Source organism: Triticum dicoccoides, chromosome 2B (assembly GCF_002162155.2).
Source record: "Triticum dicoccoides isolate Atlit2015 ecotype Zavitan chromosome 2B, WEW_v2.0, whole genome shotgun sequence".
Classification (NCBI taxonomy): Eukaryota; Viridiplantae; Streptophyta; class Magnoliopsida; order Poales; family Poaceae; genus Triticum; species Triticum dicoccoides.
In genome coordinates, this window is record NC_041383.1 from 488,166,180 (window position 1) to 488,185,263 (window position 19,084).

Consider the following 19,084-nt stretch of genomic DNA (forward strand, 5'->3'; position numbering starts at 1 on the left):
AAGAATAGAGGATACGTGTGTACGCTTAAATCGTGCAATGTACCACATCCTTGGAATTCAGAAGGTTCAGGAGGGAACATCGGCACAGTGCTCTAAGGAGCAGAATAGATCAGAAGGAGGAGAAAACTCAGGGTTGACGAAGATGGAGCGCCCAGGCAGCTCCTTGGTCCAGTGGCCGAGCAGGCCGTGGCTATAGCCGTCTGCGAGCCGCTTGATGCACCAGAGGTCCTCGGCGCTGAGGCACGCCCAAAGCGGCATGCCAGCGTGGACGGGCTTGAGAGAAGGACCTCGGTGGCCACCACCCGCAGCTGCTACGTCGGGTCATGTTGTGACCGTGCTGACACAGCGCGCGCTCCAACCTCAGCGCCCCCGGCTGGCGCTGCCCAGGTCATATAGAAAATAGATCCTGACGGCGCAAGAGGTTCTAGGTGGAGGGTATCCGGATCAGAGCCACGGCACCGCTCGCTATCGCCGCCGGTTCTACCCCAGCTGTGGAGTCTTGGTTCTGCTGCGTCTGTCGCCGCGTGAGATTTGTGTTGTTTCGTGAGAGATATTTACATAGTAAAAGATGAAGCCACTCGCCCTACTAGCGACTATAGCCACGTCTCCTTTTATTCGTCTATGAACAGTGCGCGCGTTACTGTAGCGCGAGGGAATTTACATAGTAAAAGATGAAGCCACTCGCCCTACTAGCGACTATAGCCACGTCTCCTTTTATTCGTCTATGAACAGTGCGCGCGTTACTGTAGCGACGAGGGAATTTACATAGTAAAAGATGAAGCCACTCACCCTACTAGCGACTATAGCCACGTTCCTCCTCCCGAGCCTTCTCCCGCAACGACCGAACCTAACCCGCGCCTCCCCTGCACCCCCCGCCTCCTCTCCTGCCGCCGCCACCTCCTCCCCGCGACCCCCGCCTGCTCCCCTAGCGCCGCCGCCTCCTGGGCCTCGCCCTCACCGGCTCGCGACCCCGCCCTCCTCCCCTGCCGCCGCCTCCAGCCCAATCCCCTCACAGGCTTCCTCTTTCCCTCCACTCCCCCGACGCCGCCACTTGTGCTTGGCAGAAGGAGTGGCTGCGATGATGGAAGATGCGTGAGGAGGACGAGGAGGAGGCCGTGGTCATGGCGGCGCGACGGATATCGTGTTCGGGCGGCGCAGTTGGTCGAGGCAGAGGTGCCAGCCCGCGGGGTCGCAATCGAGCTGGGCGTGATGAGAGGGAGGAGAGGGATGGGAAGAGTGGGAGGCGCAAGGACAGCGGCGCTTGCCATCTCATTCCCCATCTCTTCTCGTTGCACGTCCCCCATGAGTTCCTCTTTCTAATCCCCTTCCTCTCCACAAGTTATCTTTTTATTTTCTGAAATATGTATGTTTGCTCATTGGGCGGCCATGGATTCTAGAGATGGAGGCCTCGACAGGAGGAGCTCGAGCCGAGGAGCGCGCCCTCGATCCGGGCTCAACAGGGGGAGGGGAGCAGCAGCCGCGCCGGCCTCGTCGCAATGCGTGCAGCAAGCTGAAGGCGCGGCAAGAGCGGCGGTCAAGACCACGGTCGCGGCTTCCGGGGACCAAGGTCGCTTCATTCCGTCTCCTCCCCCTTTTTTTTCTTCTCAGGCAACAACAGATGACAAGATGCGATGCCCCATCTTCAGCTTGCAGGAGGGAACGCGAGCTCTCCTCACTGGTGACGGCGACCTGGCGAGGAGGTCCCTTGTTCTGTGGCCTGCCTCTGCGCGGCCGGCTGGCTGCTCAGGTGCGCGCACCAGTGCCTCTGCTCGCCCAGCCGACTGCTGTCCGCACAGACGCACACCACCCGGCAGCAGCGTGCCGAGCCGCCCCTGTTAGGCGGACTGCTGAAGCCGCCCAGTCCCGCCAGCCGCTCAGCCACTAAACCCGTTGCCTCTTCCGAAAGAGGTACCTCATCCCCTGATCCCCCAATCCCCCATGGTTGCTTACTTGATCTAAATCTCTGATTTAGATCAATTTACTGGCTCTATGGTGAGATACTAATTCAGCTTTTCTGATTTTAGTTACCGGTTGTCCTGTGTCCGGCTGAGCTACATATATTGCGTGTTAGCCTTTCACTGATTTTAGAATTGACCGTGTTTTGATGATTGGTTGTTACAGTGTTGCATGGAGTACCAAGGCTTGTACGTTGCCCAAGGATTGGACACCCAGTTGCTGATCTACACCCCCTTATCTGCATTCCACACTATTCAAAGGTACCAAACTGTGAAAAGAATGCTAGGTTGATGTTACACTGATTGGTAAGAGTTGAGACACTGCTTGAAAGCAAGGGGGGTTTGCCTGGTGTTGGAACTAGAGTGTTAGATTTATTTTGTTAGGTTTGTGATTGCTATAATCCTTGTGACTACTTGGTGGAATCTCTACAAATTTGCAAATGTTTTGTGATGCTTTTGCTATCTCTTGGTTGTGTCTTATGCCTCAAGTCATTGATAATATGAAAAATATTTTGAATTTGCCTTTGACGCCTCCTTTCAGTTCATCATGGTACTGGCAGATAGGCAGATATTTGTGTAGCAGTTGCTTGATGTGCTTACTGTACTAGCAAACAGAAGCAGGCTTCCTGGTTGATTTGGTTTTCCTAGATTTCAACTTCCTTTCAGTTTCAGATGGACAGCCATGAGTTGTTAGAGATGAGAAGTACCTAACGTAAGACCAGAGGTTGCTATTTCAGATCAAGGGTTGGTGTCGACGTTTAACAACATGTGTTTAGGGAAAGTATCCTGTCAGTCTTCACATTTTTATGGGGCGCATTCACCATTCTGCGTGTATACATGTTGTTTTTGTATATATATATATATATATATATATATATATATAGGTAAATTAACTAGGACACCTAGGTGCCCGAGCACCTTGATTGTTTTAGGTATGTACCGCCACACAATGAATGTTTGATTTGTTTCCTAATTATTCTTCATGCAAGACTTTCCATGTCTACAATTTATTTTTGTTTTTAACTATTAGGCATGCAAGACTTGCCATACAATAAATCATAGTAATATTTTATTTTCTTCTGAACTACTATGGGTATCTAATACGCGTATTTTCGTTTCCTAACTATCTAATACGGGTATCTAATACTTACTAATAAAAATTCTGTGCATACGCGGGTATATATATCCAGTAAATTATTTTCTGAACTATTACGTTCTATTTTTTTAACTATTTAATATGAGTATCTAATACCTATTAACGAAATTATGTATATATCGGGTACGTATATACCCAATAATTTATGTAAATATATGGGTATTTAATACCTACTAACGATACCACAAAAAAAATACCTACTAACGATATTATGTACAAATACGGGTATCAAATACCTACTCAGGTAATTATGTACACATGCGGGTACATATATACCCAATAATTTTTTTAGAACTATTTATGTTTTATTTTATTTTCTAACTATCTAATACGGGTATGCAATACCTACTACCAAAATTATGTGCATTCTCAGGGTGCGTATATATCCAATGAAATCTTGCGTCATACATACACATTCCTAATTTGATCTGTTATACGTACAAGGGGCAGAATACATGCTATATAAGAAAGTAATAAATGTTGACTTACATATTAATACCCTGCCTTTTTATCACGCGACATGCATGCATGGGACGGTCCACGAATTAAAGCCTGCCAAATTAACTAGCAATTGATGCATTTTTATTGGTTTCCAAATCAGTTGTTGAACATGATCCAACGATGAAGAGGCAAGGTGCCCAGGCACCTAGGTGTCCCAAACTGGAATCCTATATATATATTGTTTGTGTGATATCATTCTTTTAAAAAACAATTATAGTGTCCTGTTGTGCTAGATGTTTGATACTTCGCTTGAATAAGAAGATATTTCTCAAGCAGAGGAATACAGTTATGCTGCGCTCTTCCATTTTTCAGGCTTTGGTTTTCACTGATATCAAGATAAAGTTGCCTCGCATGGCAACTTCCTCTGATCCTAATTTTCTTATCCTGGTATTTTTTTATCATTAAAGCTGAGAAATGTTTCTCAAGCAGAGGAAATACAGTTAAATTGTTCACTTACATTTTTGCATGTTTTTGTTTTCGTGTAGAGATGTATTTTAGTGTACACTGACCTGCTTTTATATACTCCTGCATATTTTTTAATCGCTGCAACTGCTGTCAGTATTAAATGTACAAATGGTACCAACTTTACAGCAAGCTATGCAGTTATTGCTGTCATTTCCCCTCCTAAAATCAGCATTATCCTATTTGTAGGAGCTCCAGTAAGGTTGCTCGCCAATGAGCTGGAAGTGTTTTTGTCCTGGGTGCTTGCACGATTGAGGAAGAGACTGGTTATTTCTAAATGTGCTACTGCAGATAAAAGATGAACTCGTCCTATTTTCTTTCTTCAATCTGGGGTGCAGATTTACCTCCTGTTCACTAACATTTGTTTTTTTACGTAATTATTTCATTGATCCATGACATCAGCCATCCTCTAATTGAATATTTAGCTTGCTTCTGCTACAAATTATGGCTTCCTACATCTGTTCATTTGGCTTGCAATAATATAAGTGTCGGTTCTTTTCATTGTGGAAGTTATTCTGCTATTCAGATAGGTCCTATCAGTGCTTGATAATGTACAATTAGCTGTGCCGATGTCTCTAACCTACTAGCACTCTACAGAGTGTAGTCTTAGGTATTGCCTGTGCCAATGCAATTTTATCGAAAATGCTCAATGACGACTTTCTCTGATTTGCAGACAAGATACAAAAGGTTTAGTAAAGGAGGACTCAAGTCTGCAACCACCATAGAGATATGGCCATGGAAGTATGGAACAATAGTGTGTGGATGTTCTGTGCAATTTTTCTCTCATCGAGGTATGCCTCCGTTTCACTGGGCCAGGCTCGACTTGCCAACTACATACTCCTTCCATAAAGAAATATAACATCGTTTAGATCACTAAAGTAGTGATCTTTAGTGATCTAAAGGCTCTTATATTTATTTACAGAGGAATTATTTGTTTTCTTTGCTGCAAAGTATTTTGAGATGCGTATGTTGAGATGGATGTGTGGCCACACGAGGAAGGATAGAGTCCAGAATGATGATATACGAGATAGAGTTGGGGTAGCACCGACTGAAAAGAAGCTTGTCCAACATCGTCTGAGATGGTTTGGGCATATTCAACGCAAGCCTCCAGAAGCCCCAGTGCATAGCGGACGGCTAAAGCGTGCGGAGAATGTCAAGAGAGGTCGGGGTAGACCGAATTTGACATGGGAGGAATCCGTTAAGAGAGATCTGAAGGATTGGAGTATCACCAAAGAACTAGCTATGGACAGGGGTGCGTGGAAGCTTGCTATCCATGTGCCAGAGCCATGAGTTGATCGCGAGGCCTACCCCAACTTGTTTGGGATTAAAGGCTTTGTTGTTGTTGTTTGCTGCAAAGTATTTTGAGATTATAGTGTGTTGAGCATGCAATCCCGATTCCAGGAAAAAAATATTATGTAGTCCATCGCACATGCTCGGTTTCAGAGTAAATCCAAAGCCATTTGCTGCCTCTTGAATTTTTGGTTCTACCTAATGCACAAAATCTCTCATGGTTCTATTTCTACCTGATGTAGAAAAGCGACTATTATCTGTTGATTGGCTTATTGATGTTTGGTACTGGTCATATTAGTTCCCTAGGGCCGTAAAAAACTACATTTCTACTCTATGATTATGTCTCAAAGATGTTTTCTAGCTTGCAAGTTTGATTTCTTTGTCTTCCACATGGTCGGTTTAGTTTCTCACCTTGCTTAAAAATTCAGGTTGAAATGTTGCCAGTCCAGCCTATGCTGATGCTATAATGGGATCATGACAGAAAATTATTTATTTTGTTATATACCTGCAGCTCACTTTGTTAATTTCCACAACAGCATTTTATATTTACATTTAAATTGTACTCCCTCTGTTCTTGAAAAGAAGGCATATCAATTTTGGTCAAAGTCAAATAATGTAAAGTTTGACCAAGTTAATCCAACAAACTTATACATTTTCTTTCCAGGGAGTACCTACTTAGTTTGATTATTGCATCTACTTCTACTTCTACTTCATTTCTGTACTCACATTTAAATTAGGCACCTACTTTATTTCTACTACTTTTTTCCTGCACCTACAGTATCAGTGTTGTATCTGCTCGATCATGGAGCTATGACTCTGTTACATTGGGCTAAAGATTGATTGCTTGCACGGGTATGTCAAGGTGTAGGTGCAGACTCATTGCTGGTGTTGAATACTGGAGCAAGAATGATGATCAATGCTCTAATGAACCTGCATGATGTAGCATTACTATTGGGATATATGGGTTAGGCACATACTCTTTTTTGACAGTAGGTTAGACAAGTGTTTTTTTTTTTTTAGTTTTTCTCTGTCGATTTCTCTTTTACTGTAAAGCAAAGGCTGATTGTTAGTCTTTGTTGAGTCAAGAGATTTTTTTACTTGGAAGATCGCAACATTGCCGATAGAAGAATGAGTTTTATAGCAAATCAGGTTTTGACTTCTATACTAATGGTTACATCACCATGATGGTTGGAATATAATTAAGACTTTGTTCGCACTTAATACTGGATGATGAGATCATCTATGATAGTGATGGGCGGTGCACTGTGATTGTGAGTATCATAGATCGCATTAACACATGCGTTTTTCCGCCATGCTCACTATCCAGTTATGCCACACCCAATTACTATCAGCAGGGTATATTAACTATATGTAATTGGTCGGCTATACGACAGCAGTGTACCACTGTCCTGTGTTGGTGCTTATCCAATCAAACATAGTTATGTACTAAGTTCTTATATTATGGGATGAAGGGAGTAACTAACATTACGTAACCAACATCATTTTGCCCTGTCTATCCATGTCTTTTGGCTTGGTTTTAACACTAGCTGCATACAACCTATCAGTGCTGCTATATAGAATCCATGTTTTATTTCCTCTTGCATTTTGAAACAGAATCTGGTGGACCTCACAAGCTTGTGGTATTGTATAAGTTGTAAAGTTACTTCTTATGTTTATATTTTCAAGTTCACACTTGGGCGCTGTTAGGAGCTATGATATTTCATTGTACCAACAAACTCCATCGGTTGAAACAGTTTTTAGAATACACTTCTTAAAATGGAAATTCCCAGCAAAAATATGTAGTTAATGGTCACCAAAAATAATATTACTAAGCTAATAATTTCTGGCTCGATTCGGGTCCTTGCGCCATGGGCGCAACGAGTCATCTAGTAGATAGGAAAGGGGAGACGGGGCGGCCGGCTTGATTCTCGATTGGAGGGCGGTTCGCTTCCGCTTCCGTGGGCCTTTTGCTTCCGTGCCCGTCGGTCGACTCTTAGCAGCAGATCTGAGCGGTCTATAGTCAATCAAACGGCTGAAAAACATTATGATGACGTGGACGCACGAGAATGCGGGAAAATCAGCTAGTTGGGGGCTCCTTATTAGATATAGTAGATAAAGCCAAAACTCAAAATGCACTTCAGATATCAATGGGGGTTCTAGCCCTTACCACAAACTTGGTCAATGCGTTATCCCCCAAGGCTTCTATGAAAAAGGGGGGTTGGTCTTGCCCCCCTAAAGGTTTCGTGAAATTTAATGTTGATGCTTCTTTTGACTACGACCTGTTTAAGGGCACAATGGGGGCGGTCCTGAGAGACGACAGCAGAAGGTTTATTGCTGGAGGGAATGAAAAGATAGACTATTGCGCGGGTGTGTTGATGGCGGAAGCCTTAGCTCTCAAATTTGGTCTAACAATGGCATAAAGAGCGGGATGTAATCACCTTATTATTAACTCGGATAATCTGGAGGTGATTGCTATGATGCATGATGGAGGGCAGTCGGCAGGTGCGGCGGCAGCAATCTTCGACGATTGTTTTCACTATGCCTGTGATTTCGTTGCTACTAGTTTTGAGCATTGTAATAGAAAAGCAAATAAAGTTGCTCATAAGCTTGCTAGATTAGCTAGATTTTCTTTGACTTCTGATTGGTTTGAGAGACCTTCAACTGAAATTGTAATACTCCTAGCAAACGATGTACTATTTATTTCTAATGAATAAAGCTTGGTTTTTTCAAAAAAAGAGAGTAGATAAAGCCAATGTCGGGCCCTCTTCTTCGTTCTCCTTGCCATGACCGTCACTGGAATAGACATCAGTTACTGATATACCCTACCGAAAGTGAATATGGATCAGGATATATCGAATACGAAAAATGTTGGCGACTTTCATTCCCATGTGCTAACAGGAAACATTTACAATTCTGATAAAAAATAAGTCATACTCACAAAATAAGGGGCCATTGGTGTTAAATTTCAAGATGAGAGCACAAACCAGAAGACTGCAGCTACAAAAAAACGGATGATAACAATAATCTGCTTGCATACTCACAAAATTCTTTGTTTTGGAACTCCATGCTTGTTACTTAGTCCGCTGTTCATAGATATATGGGATGGAGCAATCTATCCCCCCTCTCTTATAGTACTCCTTCTGTAAACTAATATAAGAGCGTTTAGATCATTAAAGCACTCCCTCCGTCCGGAAATACTTGTCCTAGAAATGAATAAAAAGTATTTTATTCATTTCTAGGACAAGTATTTCCGGACGGAGGGAGTAGTAATCTAAACACTTTTATATTTATTTACGGAGGGAGTAGTTACTAATGCACATTCTTTGTTGAAATAGTTCATTGCTCAATCAGCACGACTATGCTCATTGCTCAGCAACATCTATTTTATTCATTTCTAGGACAAGTATTTTCGGACGGAGGAAGTAGTAATCTAAACACTTTTGTATTTATTTACGAAGGGAGTAGTTACTAATGCACATTCTTTGTTGAAATAGTTCAGTGCTCAATCAGCACGACTATGCTCATTGCTCAGCAAGTACAGTGTACAACAGCAAACTTGAAGCTGGAAATGCATGCAAGAAAATACTATTCACAGATATGCCCACCAGGAATCTAGATAAGGTATGCATGTTGGGTTTGCAACATTAAATAAGAGAACCCAATATGTGACGTAATGCACACAAACACGATATATACTTTTTTTTCATGCACTCAAACCTTAATGAATAAAATTAAATTTCCATGTAATGTAAAATATGTGAACTGCTAGATTAAGAGAGCAGTGAGTTCAATAAGTAGACAACTTAGAGCAACTCTAGCAGACCCCGCATCCCGCCGGCCCGCAAAACGCGTTTGCAGTTCACAGAAAAACGTCTTTGCGGGCCGGCGCAGACGACCGCAGAGGCAGACCCCATAAACTGACCCGTAAAAAAGGATATTCGCGGAATATACCTTTTTACGGGTCGGCTTTGCGGGGTCTGCTCTTGCTCCCGTTGCATCCCGTATCCCACCTGCCCGCGAATATATGAATACCACACCAATTATCAATACCAACACAATACAACAATCATCCACATTACAAATAATTATTCAAATCACTGAATACAAATACAAATAATTCAATACAAAACTTGTCCCGAATATAAGTACAAATACAAATGAATGGAAAAATGAGTTTGCTACTGTCCAACCCTTTGCCAATGGTGCTCAATGAGATCTTGCTGAAGCTGAAAGTGGGTGTTTGCATTTTCAATCTCCTTGTATGTCTGAAGAAAAGCTCTAATGCGGTTAGGGTCTCTAGCTGGTTTGACACGGCTGCCTAAATTGTCATAGAAGAATTCCAAGTTCATGCCTCTCTTATCTTCGAGAATCATGTTGTGAAGAATAACACAACATGTCATGATGTTCTTCGAGGTCCGCTTGTCCCAAAAATGAGCAGATCACGGACAATGGCAAACCTAGATTGCAAAACCCTGAATGGTCTTTCAATGTCTTTTCGGACTGCCTCTTGCACTCTTGCAAACTCACATTGTTTTTTAGTTTTTGGTTTTTTGATGCTCTTGACAAATGTGCACCAAGGAGGGTATATACCATCAGCAAGGTAGTACTCACTTGTGTATTCATGGCCATTGATTGTGTAGTTGCAAGAAGGATCATCACCACTAGCAAGTCTAGCAAACAAATGAGACCGTTGCAACACATTGATATCATTGAGAGTGCCCGACATACCAAAGAAGCAATGCCAAATCCATAAATCCACGGACGCTACGGTCTCTAGCGCGACTGTGGCATCACGAGACTTGCCACAATACATTCCTTGCCATGCCTTCGAACAATTTTTCCATGTCCAATGCATACAATCAATGCTACCTAGCATGCCAGGCCACCCTCTCCTCTCATTAGATGCCATCAATTTATTTGTGTCATCCTCGCTCGGTGCCCGAAGATATTCGGGACCAAAGACACCGACGATCACTTTGGCAAATCTACGCACCGACTCAATTGTTGTATCTTCACCAATGCGAAGATACTCATCAGCATAATCAGCCGGAGCCCCATACGCAATCACCCGCATAGCTGTCGAGATTTTTTGATATGCATTAAATCCCTTCGAGCCCGCAACATTTCTTCATTGCATAAAATACCGACAATTGGCCTCGCAAGTTTGAACAAGTCTAACAAAGAGGGATCAACGCATTCGGTACCTTCTCCGGAATAGGTGAGGTGGATACGTTGGATTCTCCGCGAAGTAGTCTTGCACCAACATCTCGTTCCCGAGATGGTGATTCCGAGGGATGCAAAGACGCCCGACGTCGATCCTCGCCGCCTCTTTCGGTTCTCATCTTCGTGCTCCTTGACGGCAAGAGCCATCACTAATGTTTGTTGCCGGAAGTTTGAGAGCATCATCTAAACATCCGAGTCGTCCGAATCGGACGAATCGAAGAGGAGAAACTTCTCAAACGGGGTCAATTCCATCTACATGAACAAGGAGCACACGCCGCGTCAACCAACCGGGCTCAAATTCCATCGACATGAAGCAAAATAACACTAACCAGCGGCGATGAGGGGCGTCTCGAGGGCGGTTGATCCTCGGCAGCGACAGTGACGAGGGGCGGCTCTTCTCGCCGTATCCGCGCGGGAGGTGTGGCCTAGCAGTGGTGAAGGGTGCAAAAGGCCCCGCCGCCGCAATTCCGCCGGCTGCTTTGGCCGGAATCGGTGGCGGTGGACGGGCGGAAGCTGTGGCGAGTGGCGGCGGGAGGAGGTGGGGAAAGGGGCGCGGGCTGAAATGTCCCTCCCACCAAATGCTTCACTGCGATACGGGGCACTGCATGGGCGAGGCGGACACCCGCGAATACGCGGGTTGGGGCCAAGTTTTCGCCACGCCCCTCAAAAAGTTTTGCGGGCCGGCCGCGTTTGCGATGTCTGTTCGGGCGGGATTTTCCACGCCAACCCGCATTTTGGTGGTTATTTTGCGGGTCGGGGCCTTTTGCGGGTGAGGGAGTCTTGGATTAAGGGGTCCTCAGATGGACGGACTATGTAGCGTGGGCCGGACTGTTGGGCCGTGAAAATACAAGACAAAAGACTCTCCCGTGTCCGGATGGGACTCTTCTTGGCGTGGAAGGCAAGCTTGGCGCCCGGATATGAAGATTCCTTTCTCTGTAACCAACTTTGTACAACCCTAGTCCCCTTCGATGTCTATATAAACCGGAGGGCTTAGTCCGTAGAGGCAATCATAATCATACAGGCTAGACTTCTAGGGTTTTAGCCATTACGATCTCGTGGTATATCAACTCTTATAATACTCATATTCATCAAGATCAATTAAGCAGGAAGTAGGGTATTACCTCCATAGAGAGGGTCCGAACCTGGGTAAACATCGTGTCCCCCGCCTCCTGTTACCATCAACCTTAGACGCACAGTTCGGGACCCCCTATCCAAGATCTGTCGGTTTTGACACCAACAGCGGGGTCTGCTAGAGTTGCTCTTACATTGCTGCACAACTAGCAAAAAGCAAGAAAGCAAAAGCAGATGATTAGAGCATATACAACCAGGCGCCCCAAACCCTCCTCAAACGCCTGGGCGGCCCGCCAGGTCACTAACCGGTCATGAAATTTCGACCCAGACGGATGCCTTAAACGCCCGGGCTGACCGATACCCATCATATCCAGCCCAAATATGGGACGGATATAGAGGCGCCCGGGCACACCTGTCATGTCAGACCTGGCTCACGCTGGCCTACTCGACCCCACATATATCCGTCCCCATCCGCTCGACGGACGAAACCCTAGCCACTTCACACTCCACTCCCCTCCACTCCATCCGCCACCCGAGCTCACCTCTGGCGATTTTCGGCCGTCTCCGGCATGGCGGGAAGTGGATCTGACCCCGACCAGTCCGGATCCGTCGACTAGGTTGTCATCCCGTGCGGGTTGGAGGAGGCAATGGTGGTTTGCATTGCACTCCGCCGCTCCCGGGAGGACAGCGCCCAGCCGACGGATGGATCTGTCCGCCGCGACTCCATAGCATCGGCTCAACGGGCGCTCGGGTCCTCTAGGGATGGATCCTTGCGGTCCCTACAGCCGGAAAGTCTCTCCTTCCCCATCATAGGTCGGACAGACTATGAGTCTCATCGGGAACGGGCAGCCCGCCGTGGGAAGGAGAGGACAAGGGCTGCCGAGGCCCGCATCACGGCGGAAATTGCGGCGACGGAGGCGGCTGATGGGCGGCGCGGGCGGCCACAGAGGAGGAAGCCATCCGCTCCCGCATTGTGAAGAAACGACAACGGAGGAACACATGCGCCCTTGCCCAAGAGCAGAATCGAGTGGCCCGTGCCATGGCCGGACGACCACCGAAGGAGGACAACGGCGGCGAGGACAGATCCGACAACGAGCAGATCCGGCTTGATCCCTACTACGCCTTCGACCGGTGCTTCCGCCAGAAGAACAACAAGGGCGCCAGGAAGGGCAAAGGCAGCCGTGGATGATCTCCACCATAACCAAACATGCCAAATTTTGGTAGTCTGATGGCATGTTTAGTTAGTAGTGATGGAATAGCCGAACGATGTGTGTGTATCGACATAGTTGCATGAATTTGTATGGATTTGAGATATGATAATTGAGCTGTCTGGATGTGGATTGTATTATTTGAGGCATGACCGGTCAGTGTCCGCGGGCATTTGAGGGACTGGATTTGACCATCGCGGCTTTAGATGCTCTTAATAATCACATTTTAGTGGGGAAGTCATTCATTTATATGAATAGTGAGAAACAAGCAAGTTGCTTACTTCTGGAAGTAAGTTAATATGCCGTGTTAGACCTTCATAGTGCATACTAGCATAGCCTGTGCGGCGGCACGCCGCACCCGTCGATATGTTGTACTGGCAATGAATATGGTAAGCCAACTGTCAATATTTCGGCGTCGTCGGTGATTCATTATTCATTGCCAGGCTAAGTTGGCTGACGTGAAATATTGACAGGAGGCATACTCGAGACCCACTTATTTATTGTGAACTTACTGTTAATTTCCTTATGTAATTTTTTGTTTCTTTTGTAGGAATATTATGCTGCTATCTGTAAGAAACGGAAAGATCAGTTACCTTTTTACGTTCTTCTCATGTAACGACGATCGTCTTCCACCTGGACGAAATAAAAACATTCCATGTCTCAACCATGGAAAAATTACATACAAACTTTATGTACAAATCGCTGGCAGACCAATCTGTGTAAAATAGTACGGGGATAAATACCATATTGCCAAATCAAGAAGGTAACTTGAAAGTAAAAAAAAACAAAGCACTCACCAGCAAGTCGTGGATTTCAGCGATCTCTGAAAATCTGCACTACCTGCAAAGCATGATAACAAACGACAGTTTCAGAATCTGTAGATGTTCATGCTAACGTTTCGTTGCCCTTATACTTAGCCTGTAACACTGGTATTTTCTTAGAGATTTGGTATCTTTATGTCACAAACAGTAATGATATGTCAATTTCCTTTCAAGAATATGTGATCGCCAATTGATCTCCAAAGATCGTTCGTTGTACACTCATCATTAGGGCAAACTACCTCTGATTAATGCATGTGCCAAATACCAAGAGCAACAGTATACAGCACTCTCGGTTGAGATCCCTGCAATGCAGCTGCTTTTCAAGAAATGCCCAATAAATGGAAAACCAAACTGGTTTCTTCGGGCAAATTGCCACAAGATGCTCTAAGTCTTCAAAAGCAAAACCATATGGTGACAAAAATATAACACCAACTACCTTCACAAACAGAGATCACTGAACTTTGTTTCTCTAGAAACTTTAATTCAACATATAGAGGTGGAAAATGTTCAGAAGAACTTACACGGATGTCCTGAAAAATACAGTAACAAATAACAATAGTTCAACTGAAAAGGAGGGCTACCCGTGCACGGAGGGCCACCCGTGCCCGCGCCTTAGAAGAAGACCAAGAAGCTGGCCGAAGACTCCATCCGCACCAAGCTCAAGGACTTCCCCTAGCCGGCCTTCCCCGGCGCGCTGCTCACAGGATTCCTCATCTTCGCCGGCAAGCGCGCGCGTGCTCATCGGCATCGTCGTACTCTTGGTCCTGCCCGAGCAAGATGCCCCGTCGACGCGCGGGCAGGCGTACCGTACCGTGCGGTTCAGGCAAGGAAACCCACCAAGCCGGTGAGAACGAAACGGCCGGCGAGCCGCGGAGTGAAAACGCCGGCCTGAATCAACCTTAGCCAACTGACCACGCACAGCAGCGCCTGTCGTCACCGACTAAGAATCCGCAGGAAGAAGACGCATGCCTGCACGATGCACACGACAATAACGGCCGCCCGTATCTCAGGAGGGTGATCCCGACGATGCCGTCCAGACCGAGCAGGAGCAGGAGCAACCATCGCCGAGTCAAAATGCCACCAGTAGTTGGAAGAGAAAGAGTGAAAACGGGCGCAGCTAGAATGGAAAATGGCCGCAGGGCACAACCAATATTTATAGCCGGCAGCGAAGTGAGAGAGCACAAATTGAAGACAGCCACTGCACATGCTGCAGAAACACCCAGAGAACTGTACAAAGGCGGCAGCCGACAACGTTGAAAAACCAGAAATCGCGGGGCGGCAGCCGACTCCAGCACATCCAACGTGGCGAAAAGAAAGAAAGAGATCGAAGGAAGAAGCTAGCAGCCATGCAGAAACAACCAAAAGAGAGGAGTTAATTGCATGGAACTATCACACTTTGGCACGTCGAATCAGTACCATTAATCATTTCTTTTGCTATATAAGCACGTATCTGACTGAGTGGCCCCACCTGTCGGACGACACATGGCATATTTTTTTTTTCAAAAAGCCCCTCGCGCTATACTTAATCACGTACACGCCCTTTATGAAAATCTAAATAAGATAGAGCGCGGGTGGGATTCGAACTGGCGACCTGCCGCGTCAAGCGCGCGCGCCCGACCACTACGCCAGCCTCGGTGGCATGTTCAAATTACGATAATGAGCTTATATTGTTATACCTTTGAACAAATAAAATAAAACGAAAAAATGATGCTACATCAGGATGCGATATATTTGTTACAGTTACTGCATATATTTGTTGTATTTTTTTAATGCACAGTTACTCAAAAAATGATAACATATACTAAAAATTATTGTGTAATCGTAATAAATTTTATAATGCATGATGAACATTTTATTACTAGTTAACGGAACGTGCTTTGCACGTCTTTGCACCTCAAGGTCCTGTTTGGATTAGCTTTTCCTTATGTTCCTGGCCGGTTTAAAATACAAGCCTCTTCCATCGTTTTGTTTCCAAACAGAAATAAAATATTGACCATAATTTACACATATAAAATAAATACAGGTGTATAAACTTCACCCATTTCAAACGGGGCCCAAGTCAGAAATTTATTTGTTTTTCAGTTGAGGAGGAACAAATCTGATTATGCCCGAATCTGTTTGGTTGTACGAATACTCAAAGGCCTAGTTATATTTCTTTCCTTTCTCTTTTTGCTCGTTTATAAAGTTGTATTGGAATATAAGTCATATGTTTTCGCAAAGAAGAAAGAAAGTATTGGAACATAAATATAACAAAAATATTTAACAGTATTTATTGTGTCAGAAATTATGCACTGCACACAGCTTCTTGCAGAGCAGAGACACCGGAATGAAGCATGTTAACCAAGGGATTTTATATAGTATAAATGAGTAGAGAGATTGAGAGGATTCTGGAATATGATGGGACCCATTTGGCTACCGTGCCCTTTCGCTCGAAAAAAAAATCCTATACGACCTGGTCATATGCAGCTGAACCGGAGACCCTCTTCCGCGTGTGACACTGATTTCTTTACAAACATGGGCTCATGCGTAGCAGCTTTTTGCGGCCGGCAGAGAGCTAACAAATGTTAGCCATCAGATACATGAGAACGGACGGCCAGCGTTTCAGGGATTCGCTGCATGCTTAACGGATGCGGCAAATGCACAGTACAAATTGTGTTTCTATGGCGGGAAGGCCTAGGGCAAGCAAAATTTAAAAATTCATGTACTATAGTAGTAGAGAGATACATTTCAATTTTTAAATACGCGTTCAACTTTTCCCAAAAATGTTCTGAATATTTTTTTTAAATGCACAAACACTTTATTTACCTTTCAGAGTAATTTTAAAATTTCAAACGTCAACCCAGAAACAATGTAGAGACCAGCAGGTTTATTCTTCACACCGACCGTAGTGTGCGTAACGTATATTGATAAAAATCATACACAGGTATATATATAGACATCATATATTATAAAATGTTCAATATACATACGATAAACTTTTTATAATATGATATCGTACATTTAAACTTTTTAGAATATGCAATATATATACATATTAAACGATGCGGCGAACATTTCTTTAATCGTACGATGCGATGAACATATAATATTTTTTAATATTATATAAAAACCAGAACGTTGAGTTTAAAGACGTATACGCGTATTAGTTGACACATAGGATGGCATGGGGCAGAGGCAGCAAGCGCGCACGGCGAGCGACTCGGCGGGGTCGATTTCCGGCGGACGGTCACTCAATTTTCTATTTTGTAAAGAAACGAAAGGCACAAAGTTGACGTGAAAGCAGCAGCAGCAGCGCAGCGGCAGCTAGCTTTCCCAACGAAAGGCACGGAGCGTGTTCGAATCCCGGCAGGACGAGCCCGTGTGGTTATTTTTGAAAAAAGTTTTCTTGTACCAGGACATTTTTTTGACAAATAAAGGATTTATGCGTGATTAAATAAGAAGCAAGGGTTGTTTTTATAAAAGAGCATGACATGTCAGCCCCTGACACACGGGTCCTGGCAGTCAGATACACCGTCAATACGCGTTTATACGTGACTTAGACTGTTTTGCAACACTTAGGCTTAGAGTTGATATTGCATGGCAAAATAAATGACTAATAATACTGATTCGTTACGACGTGCCGAAGTGTGGTTGTTCCTTGCAATTAACTCAAAAAAAAGGCGTGGCCAACTCGATCTCTCCATGGCCGAACCGCATGTAACCAATCGAGAAGTGAGAAGAGTCCAGGACATGCAAGAGCTGAGTCCTCAATTTATTATCTTTTGCACCAGCAATCGCTGCACGCACCTAGCCGTGTACTTGACTAAATCCCCCACTAAAGCACGCGTCAAGCACCCATTGGTCTGATTTTGTCTGATAAGAAAAATTCCAAAAAACCTGGTAAACTAAACCTGGCCGGGTTTAGTATATTTAGAATTATGTTATATTATCAATTACATCATAGGTTACTAATACTCCTCAATTATATTAGACCTCCATCGTAAGTTAATAGATTGTTGAAGCACGTCCTATAAACTGTGACGGAGGGAGTATCTTAGATGGTCTCAATTTTTTAACATGACTCATATTAGTATCTCATTTAATATCATGATACTCATGTCCTCCTTTTCCTCAGTAAATACCATGACAACTCAGCTACATACTTAGTTGACATTGCATAATACTTACTATGATAACCCCACTATGAGAAGTCTTATCACAACAAATGAGACGAGTAGGCCACAACAGAAACGAGAAAAGAGAACCGACTAAAGTCCATGAATTTGAAACATGAAACATAAAAATATTAAGAACCACATGAAACATGACAATCCGATGGCGAGGAGGTTGGGAGGCAGATCCGACGGCAAGGAGGAGCTTGGTGGGGACGACGGAATTCGACGACAGGGAAGCTCGCTCACGGTGGCAGGAACTCGGGGACGACGACGAGGTTCTCAGGGACAACGGCATGGTGCACGGGGATGGTAGCGGGACGGGTCGGCTGCGTCGCGAGCTCAGCGGACATGGGCGGTTGCGGCGGACGGTGCCGAGGAGTGGGATGGGGAGGTCGACGTCAGCGGGACTGGACAAACGTGTTACAAGCTCGACGGGGTCGGGGCTCAGTGACAGAGGTCGCCGAGGGATGGTGGGGTTCACGGTGGTCGATGGAGTGGTTGTGGCGGCGGCTTGAATCGGCCGACGCGGAGGCAGGATGAGGTTGCATGATAGCGATGAAAAATTACACTGGCGGTTGGGTTCCCACCACAACCGTTTTTGTTTTGGGGCAGCACTAAGAGCATCTACAACCGGGTGCCCCAAACCCGTCTCAAACGCCCGGGCGGGCAGACCGGTCACAAAAACTCAATCCCACTGGGCGCCTCAAACCACCCTCAAACGCCCGGGCTGTCCGGCGCCCCTCATATCCAGCCCAAATATAGGACGGATATAGGGTGGCCCGGGCACGTCCTCCTGATAGGCCGGCCCACCACTGACCCCGCCAATGTCCCACGAAAACCCCAGTCTGGCTCCTCGCTCGAAATCCTAGCTCACTAGCTCTCCTCTCTCGCTCCGTCCTCTCCTCTCCCCTCTCTGGCTCTGATCCAATCCGGTGACCATGTCGGGCTCTGGCAGCCGCTCCGACTCCGACGTTGACGTCGATGAGGAGCTGGCCCTCCGTATTGCCTTGGAGCAGTCCAAGGTGGACACCGGAAGCAGCTCTGATCTGTAGCGTCGCCGCTGCTCCCCAGCCGGCGTAGGCCCCTCCCGGCCCGCGTAGAGCTGCGCGAGGGCTGCATAGCCTGCGCCTCCCCACGCCGTCCCCTGCCCCAGCCAGCTGCTGCACCCCCAAGTGGGCAGCAGTGGGTGCTTGTGCTCGCCCCGCCGGCCCGGACGCGTACGCCGGAATCGGAGGCGTGCGCC

At 45.7% G+C, this 19,084-nt stretch overlaps 1 long non-coding RNA gene across 6 annotated transcripts; it reads left to right on the forward strand.

The window, feature by feature from the left end:
* Window positions 1-917: 917 nt before the first annotated feature.
* Window positions 918-7,271, forward strand: LOC119364386. Of its 6 annotated transcripts, none has more exons than XR_005174902.1 (6): window positions 918-1,306; window positions 1,398-1,908; window positions 2,122-2,216; window positions 4,264-4,406; window positions 4,748-4,865; window positions 6,227-7,271. It is a non-coding gene; the product is annotated as an uncharacterized LOC119364386 (long non-coding RNA). The 6 variants fall into 6 exon arrangements; XR_005174901.1 differs by having other exon boundaries at window positions 926-1,567; window positions 1,647-1,908; window positions 6,227-6,735; XR_005174900.1 differs by having other exon boundaries at window positions 936-1,908; window positions 6,143-7,271.
* Window positions 7,272-19,084: the final 11,813 nt, after the last annotated feature.